Genomic DNA, 9,339 nt, shown 5'->3' with positions numbered 1-9,339 from the left:
CTTCAATTTGTAAAAAATGCAGTTCTGCAAAGTGCAATAAAAGCACAATAAAATGAGGTCTGTTTGTATTTCTTGAATTTCTCCAATTTATTTTCACCAGTTCATATTTTCTGTCATTTATTTCATTGCATAGCTCATATATATTTTCTGTCATTTTAGAAAGAAGTTAGATTTTGTCTCACGTTGAGGTCTTTTATCCATTTCGAGTTTATCTTTGTGTACGGTGTAAGAGAATGGTCGAGTTTCATTCTTCTACATATCGCTGTCCAGTTTTCCCAGCACCATTTATTGAAGAGACTGTCTTTTTTCCCTTGAATATTTTTTCCTGTTTTGTCGAAGATTATTTGACCATAGAGTTGAGGGTCCATATCTGGGCTCCCCACTCTGTTCCACTGGTCTATGTGTCTGTTTTTATGCCAGTACCACGCTGTCTTGGTGATCACAGCTTTGTAGTAAAGCTTGAAATCGGGTAACGTGATGCCGCCAGTTTTGTTTTTGTTTTTCAACATTTCCTTAGCAATTCAGGGTCTCTTCTGATTCCATACAAATTTTAGGATTATTTGCTCCAGCTCTTTGAAAAATACCGGTGGAATTTTGATCAGAATGGCATTAAAAGTATAGATTGCTCTAGGCAGTATAGACATTTTAACAATGTTTATTCTTCCAATCCAAGAGCATGGAACAGTCTTCCATCTTTATGTGTCTTCTTCAATTTCTTTCATGAGTGTTCTGTAGTTCCTCGAGTACAGGTCCTTTACCTCTTTGGTTAGGTTTATTCCCAGGTATCTTATGGTTCTTGGTGCTATAGTCAATGGAATCGATTCTCTAATTTCCCTTTCTGTATTTTCATTGATAGTGTATAAGGAAGCCACTGATTTCTGTACATTGACTTTGTATCCTGCCACGTTACTGAATTGCTGTATGAGTTCTAGTAGTTTGGGGGTGGAGTCTTTGGGGTTTTCCATATAAAGAATCATGTCATCTGCGAAGAGAGAGAGTTTGACTTCTTCCTTGCCAATTTGGATACCTTTTATTTCTCTTTGTTGTCTGATTGCTGTTGCTAGGACTTCTAATACTATGTTGAACAAGAGTGGTGAGAGTGGGCATCCTTGTCATGTTCCTGATCTCAATGGGAAGGCTGCAAGCTTTTTCCCATTGAGGATGATATTTGCTATGGGTCTTTCATAGATAGATTTTATGAAGTTCAGGAATGTTCCCTCTATCCCTATACTTTGAAGCATTTTCATCAGGAACGGATGCTGGATTTTGTCCAATGCTTTTTCTGCATCAATTGAGAGGACCATGTGGTTCTTCTCTCTTCTCTTATTGATTTGTTCTATCACATTGATTGATTTGTGAATGTTGAACCAACCTTGCAACCCAGGAATCTATCAGAATCCTAGAGGAGAACATAGGCAGTAACCTCTTCAATATCAGCCACAGCAACTTCTTTCAAGATATGTCTCCAAAGGCCAAGGAAACAAAAGCGAAAATGAACTTTTGGGACTTCATCAAGATCAAAATCTTCTGCACAGCAAAGGAAACAGTCAACAAAACAAAAAGGCAACCCACGGAATGGGAGAAGATATTTGCAAATGACAGTACAGACAAAAGGTTGATATCCAGGATCTATAAAGAACTTCTCAAACTCAACACACACAAAACAGATAATCATATCAAAAAAAAATGGGCAGAAGATATGAACAGACACTTCTCCAACGAAGACATACAAATGACTATCAGACACATGAAAAAATGTTCATCATCACTAGCCATCAGGGAGATTCAAATTAAAACCACATTGAGATACCACCTGACACCAGTTAGAATGGCCAAAATTAACAAGACAGGAAACAACGTGTGTTGGAGAGGAATGCAAGTGTTCCTCTGTTACACTGTTGGTGGGAATGCAAGTTAGTGCAGCCACTTTGGAGAACAGTGTGAAGATTCCTGAAGAAATTAAGAATAGAGCTTCCCTATGACCCTGCAATTGCACTGCTGGGTATTTACCCCAAAGATACAGATGTAGTGAAAAGAAGGGCCATCTGTACCCCAATGTTTATTGCAGCAATGGCCACGGTCGCCAAACTGTGGAAAGAACCAAGATGCCCTTAAACGGATGAATGGATAAGGAAGATGTGGTCCATATACACAATGGAGTATTATGCCTGCATCAGAAAGGATGAATACCCAACTTTTGTAGCAACATGGACGGGACTGGAAGAGATGATGCTGAGCAAAATAAGTCAAGCAGAGAGAGTCAAGTATCATATGGTCTCACTTATTTGTGGAGCATAACAAATAACACGGAGGACATGGGAAGATGGAGTGGAGAGGGAGTTGAGGGAAACTGGAAGGGGAGATGAACCATGAGAGACTATGGACTCTGAAAAACAACCAGAGGGTTTTGAAGGGGCGGGGGGGGGGGGTGTGGGAGGTTGAGGAACCAGGTGGTGGGTAATAGGGAGGGCACGTACTGCATGGAGCACTGGGTGTGATGCCAAAACAATGAACACTGTTATGCTGTAAATAAACAAATAAAAAAAATTAAAAAAAAAAGAAAGAAGTTAGATTTTTAAAAATTCATAGGAAATTTTCTTCATACCTTTCACTGCTTCATGGTATATAGCCCATTATGTATATGATACATATTTGTGTCATTTCCCTTTACTTTCTTGAAGTATTTTCATATAGGTCATCTCCTGCATTATTTATATAAAATTGTTTTTGTTTTTTTTTAAAGATTTTATTTATTTCTTTGACAGAGAGATAGCAAGAGCACACAAACAGGGGGAGTAGCAGAGGGAGAGAAGCAGGCTCCCTGCTGAGCAGGGAGTCCAATGTGGACTCAATTCCAGGACCCTGGGATCATGACCTGAGTGGAAGGCAGTTGCTTAACCAACTGAGCCATCCAGATGCCCATATAATAAAATTATTATAATGCACATCTAATTATTATTATTTTAAGATTTTATTTTTAAGTAATCACTATACCTAATGTGGAGCTTGAACTTACAACCCTGAGATCAAGAAGAGTCCCATGCTTTACCAACTGAGCCACCTCAATTATTAATCTAATATACTAATTGAATATGCTGGAAATTTAAAAAGATACAGTGGTGGAGGAGCTAAGGGTTTTAGTGAGATGTGGTAGAAGGCGGGTGAGTTTGGAATGTTGTCTGACCTCTTACCTGTTGGGATGATTCTTTCCTGGATTCCTGGGCTAACTACTGGCTCAGAGCAGCCATATTTGTTAATTTTGATCATTTGCCTTATGGTTTATCCTTTCTTCTCATTGCATAATGGAAATAGTCAAGTGTTTTGCTCCTTCCCACCTCCTCTTGCCTTGATTTTTCTTTCATTCCACCACACATGGCATACTTATTCTAAAGGTGCTGTATCTGTGTCTTTCCCTTTAAGTTCCTTTCCTCAGTCACTCTGTCGAGTGAATGTTCACACACTCCCATGTTTCTGTTCAAAGTAAAGATCACTGGTTTTGTTCCAAGTGTATCCATCTCTTTTTGAGACCGCTGAGCTTAGTGACTAGTTTAGGATCTTAGGATGCATGATTTTTATTTTGGTGTTCACTCCTGTTCTGTTTCAATTTTTATTGCACATAAAGTTTTTTTTTTTAATGCGTTGTGGTTTGGAATTGTAGATCTATTTCCCAGCCTTTCTAACTAGATGGAGTTTACATTTTTGTTTCTTCTGCTGTAAAGAAAGAGGAAAGAAGAAGCATCTCAAGTTTGAATTCTTAGTCTGGAAATATGAATGTATTTACATAATTGCAGTTAACAATTTTATTTTTGCTCTTGTATTTGTCTGAAATTTGGATTCAAGATTATAGGTGCTTCATGAATATGTTGTGTAATATTGACTTTTCAGTAATTTAAGGAAGTTAGCTTAGAGAAAGAAGAAAATTTTGGGACTGTCTTAAATTCATATATAGACCAAACTTCGAATATGTGTGTAATTTTAGATGAGAAATAGCTTGAGATTAGGTGGCAACAGGTGCTTCATAGTGTGGTTGTGAGGATTCAGTAGAGTATGTATAAAAACACTATATTTGAAGTCAATTTAACTCTCATTTTCTTACATATACTCTCTACTTTTTTCATGCAATATAATAATGGTTTTATTTCCATGTATTACTCTTTTATTCTTCACACCTTTTAATATATTCTTGTTTTAAGTTGAATATTTTGAGGTAATCAACCTGATAAAAAGGTTAAAAATTGTCAAAGAATAGTTTTTTACTGTTGCTCTTGAATTCAACTTTAGTCATCATAAAATAAAGATTTAAAGTTTAAAAAATGGCAAAGATCTCTTTGTTGTTAGAAAACTAAATGCCTCTCATTTTTTCTTATTAATAGCTTCTGTGCTTGGCAACATTGGGAGAACCAAAACAACCATAGGCAATAATTCCCTAAGCCAAGTGATCTCAGTTTGGCAATCTCAAATCTCTGCAGCATTACTTGGTCACTACCTCCTGGGGATATAATTAGCTGCTGCTCTGATTGTTTTTATACAGCCATTTTGAGTGTCTATAATGATCCTGTATAGGATCCCTTTGATTTGGGGAGAACTATAATCTATCTGGATTTTTAGCGATATTGTTCTCTTAATTTTCTTGGCAAACAGGTAAGTGGGAGGGATGGAACTAAAATCTGTAGTGAGTAAATCAGCAAACCAAGGTTTCTATGTTCCAGGAATTAAGTTTTCCTCAACTCACCATGATGTCAGCCTTCTATGTGGCATGTTGCTATTGGTATCCTAGAGAAGGAGGATGGAACAGGAGTCAGGCCTGTGAAAGAGAATCACTGTGTATGGGTAGCTGAAGGTATGAGTAGGGGAAAGTGTATATCTAGCCCCCAAAGAAAAGAATAAAGCTGTGGAAGAATATCATGGAAGACTCAGAGTTTATCGTATGACTGTCTTCCTTTCCACATTTCCTAACAGTTTTACCTTGGCTTTTTTTAAAAAAAGATGTATTTATTTATTTACTGGGGAAGGGTGGAGGGGCAGAGGGAGAAGGACAGAGACAAAACTAAGAGTTGGATGCTTAACTAACTGAGCCTCTCAGGTGCCCCGACTTTGTGTTTGTTTTGCTTTGCTTTTAGTTATTTTTTTCAGTCTCTGTGACTTTCTTTCTAGCCTATGGTCAGCTTGGCCACCTGATCCATCTATTCAGTGCCCAGAAACTTTTAATCCCCTTTTTAAACGTGTGCTTCACCTGGCATTCCAATGCTCTACCCTCATCCAAATGGTTACAGTTCTTTGATGTCAACCTGCTGAATATTGAGGGGGTGAGTCACAACAGACTGGCATATAGGTTCTCTGAAAACTTTTTCTTCTAGCCCCAAACGAGGTAGAAATTTCATTCATCCATTCTTTGACAATTCTGTCATTTATTATATTATTTATCAGCTAATGAACCTATTTTGAGATTTACAGTGTGTGCCTTTGATACATCAGGCCCAAACTGCCCATTTACAAAGTGGATATCTCAATTTTTTTTTTTACTTGTTTTCATCCTTCATTTTGATGAGCAGTTCAGTTTTGGCTTCTTTGGCTCTCCACTGATTGTACTACCTCTGAGACTCTTTTGCCTAATTTGTTGGCTCCTTTGTCTCCTTTCACATTATTACTGTGACTTCTCTATATGGTTGGGTTTTGCTTTTTTTGTTTTTTTCTTTATATTCTTTCTTTCAGGGAATTCATTCACTCTTGTACATTCAGTTATTACTCGTATGGATTACTATACAATTATATCTTGGACCTATATTCCTTTCCACACATCCTGACTCATATTTCCACTTGTACATCTCACTAGTATCTGAAACTCCAACTGTTTAATAGAAATGTGATCATCTATTTTCTCTATCCCCACAAATTCTATGTCCAATTTCCTTATTTTTAAAAATGAATCCACCATTGTCCTATCTATCCATTCTTGAATCTTGGTGTCATATTTGACATCACTCCTCATGTTCACTCCAACTTTAATCAGCCACCAATTTTTTCATATATTTCTTTTTTTTAAAATATTTTATTTATTTGACAGAGAGAAATCACAAGCAGGCAGAGAGGCAGGCAGAGAGAGAGAGGAGGAAACAGGCTCCCTGCGGAGCAGAGAGCCCAATGTGGGGCTCAGTCCCAGGACCCTGAGATCATGACCCGAGCTGAAGGCAGAGGCTTTAACCCACTGAGCCACCCAGGCGCCCCTTTTCATGTATTTCTTAATACTTTCATTTTCTGACTTGACAGTCTTAAAACTAAAACCTTATAGTTTTAGTACATCTGTATATCTCCCCTGATCTACTTTATTTCAGCTTCCTCTCTTTTTTTTCTTAAAGATTTTATTTGTTTATTTATTTGTGAGAGAGAGAGAAAGCATGCACAAGCAGACAGAGTGGTAGGCAGAGTGGCAGGCAGAGGCAGAGAGAGGAGCAGGCTCCCTGCCGAGCAAGGAGCCCGATGCAGAACTCGATCCCAGGACCCCACGATCATGACCCGAGCCAAAGGCAGCAGCCCAACCAAATGAGCCACCCAGGTGTCCCTTTCAGCATTCTCTTTAAAGCACTTGTTACTTCCATTGTTTCTTTCCTCCAAATGACCCATCACATTTACAGATGGAGCATCTTCCCTAATTACTGGCCTTGTCACCAATTCCTTGCACCCTCTTCATTGACTCCCTACGTTTGTCTCATAATTCTTAAATGTCTATATTAGTTCCCATTGTCAGGCACAAACTAATCTTCATCATCTTTCTCTGTTACTTTTTTATTCTGCAAAACCAATATCTATTCTGTAGATAATCTGCAGGCTTCACCATTAACCCATTGAGCAACAAATGTATCTGCTTTTCATATTTTACATCTGCTTGAAATAACTTTTTTAGACTCTGTGTTTGTGTATTGTAATACTTGCCAATTCTTGAAGCTATACACAAATGTCACATCTGCTATGCTGCTTTTTCTCATCACTATAGCTACCTTTTTTCACTCTCCTCATGTATTACACTTCTGTGACATGTATCATGAAATGCCTGAAGTATATTTATATTCATGTTGGCTGAGGATTGACTTTGTACAACACTGGTATGGCTTGAGCTCTGGCACATAGTAAGCAAATTCACTTTAATCAAATGAATAAGTGAGAAGAATGGGGAATAGAACATAATCCAGACTTTGGTTTTGAATAACCGTCTAACTAAAATATGCCCAAACTACCTCTGCTTTCTCCATTATACAACTAAAGTGGAGGTAAAAACTAAAGAATTTTATATGCTTTATGAAAAAGACAGTTTGAAAGAAAAGTCTATTTTCCTGGCGGATGAACACAGATGTGAGTCTGGATGGGCACATACTTCAGAAATTCCTTGAAGCACATGCCTTGGTCCTTTCTCCATTCCCTCTTTCCTCTTACCACTAACAACAAGGGAAGTACCCAGTGTTATCTGTGGTGATCAGAAAAAAATTTTTTTAATTGAAATTTATGACTTGGGATTGAGGGGACAGCAGTGGTAGAAGGAACACAGCCTCGTCAGAACACAGAGCTCCTTTCTGCATCTCTTAGGCAGTCTTTGACTAGTTTTTGATTTCCACTAAGGAGAAAAGTTGTTATTTGGGAAATATCCTTAAGTGATTAAATGCGAGTGTAGATATAGAAGCTTTGCCTAAAACTAATTCTTGTAGAACAATGGAAGTTTCAGAATTTGAGGAATAGTTTTCTGTACTTGAAAGTCAGTCATGTAGCTACTCTTCAGCATGTAATAGATGACATTTATTGTGCCACACTGTGTGGTAGGTACTGAGTCAAGTAAGTTTACCTATAACATTTATTTCTCACAACACCCTGTAAGGAAGTATTATTATCTCCACATTAGTAATGATAATACTGAAGTTCAGAGAGGTCAAGTAAATTTGACATGCTCCTGTAGCAAGTGAGTTGTGATGCCATCAGTGTCCAAGCTGCTGATCATTCTACTGTAATGTGTGAAAAGCAATCTGTGAATTTTTGTGTTTTTAGGATTGAAGAATATAGAGATGAAAATTTGGAAATGATCTCTGGAGTTTTGAATGTGAGCGTATAGCCATGTGATAACTACACTATGTAGAAGAACACCACCTTTGGAAATAACTGTACCGTGACCCTCAGAAGCAGAAGTTGACTGGACAGAGAACCCTCCTGGGATGGTAGAACACACAGACACACGCAGTGGGGAGAATTTCACTTGCCTCTTGTCTGTTGTTCTGTATGCCTCCTTCTCCTGTTTAGTATATGATTAAACTCCTCAAGTCACAAAAACAGTAAAAATTTTATAAAGAATTACTTATCTGTATCGTTGTACACTATAAAAGACTGTCTTTCCATTTATTATCATCTGTGATTTTCACGGAAACTCTGTGAGCCTGACAGGGCAGGTAATCGAGCAATCTGCCTTCCTTAAATGCAACCCACTGTCAAAGTCAGGAGCAGCCCTGAATCAGTGAATTTAAGGTGAGAGATTGATGTTCTCTTTAACTTACCTGGGTTCTCAGAAACCTTGGCTATCATATTTCATATGATCTGAACCTTGTTCAGCTCTTTTTCTTTCTTCTTGGTGGTTTCTTTTTGTCCTTTGTCATACGTATCTTTCCTGATTTACCCCTTTCCCCATATTCCCCACACTTAAGATGTTCATTCTTTCTCCTTTCTGCCTGCTTTATTTTTTTTTTTTTACTGCATCTCAGATTATTCCACAGAATTCAGGAAAATACATTGAGTGCTGGCTATAGTCTTGAAGATTAAATGTGATTTAATCCTCACCAAGAAGTATGCTGTAAAGCCTTAGGTGCCTTCTTACTGAGAGACTATTAGTTATGGTATGATAAGTTTTTAAATGAGAAATTTCCCCTTATATCTGTTAGAATGACTGGAAAAGATTACCAAGAAAGGAGAATAAAAAATAGTAAAGATCATTGACCAGAAGGCATTGCCTTACTACAGCCTGGGGTTATTAATCTAACTTCTCAATCAAGAACTATCTACTGACTTCTGTATGTTCCTGGATCTATAATATGGGCTATACACAAATGCATAGTGATAGGTAATACTAAAAGTTAATATGAAAACTTACTTTCATATTACTTAATTCAAGGTATTACCCACATACTGTGTATCTCTCTTTATTCAGCTCTAATTCTTAAAGTGCCAGATCAATATCTGTGTTCTTGGGGTAGCTATCTGCTACCCATCTGCTCTTGCTGACACAAGTTCTCTTCTACCTTTGAATGTTTTTTAAAAACTATTTTACTTTTATTTATTTATTTTTTAAGATTTTACTTATTTATTTGG

This window comes from Meles meles, chromosome 6 (assembly GCF_922984935.1).
Source record: "Meles meles chromosome 6, mMelMel3.1 paternal haplotype, whole genome shotgun sequence".
NCBI classification, from domain to species: domain Eukaryota; kingdom Metazoa; phylum Chordata; class Mammalia; order Carnivora; family Mustelidae; genus Meles; species Meles meles.
The sequence above is the reverse complement of the archived record's forward strand: the minus strand, read 5'-3'. Positions refer to the sequence as shown.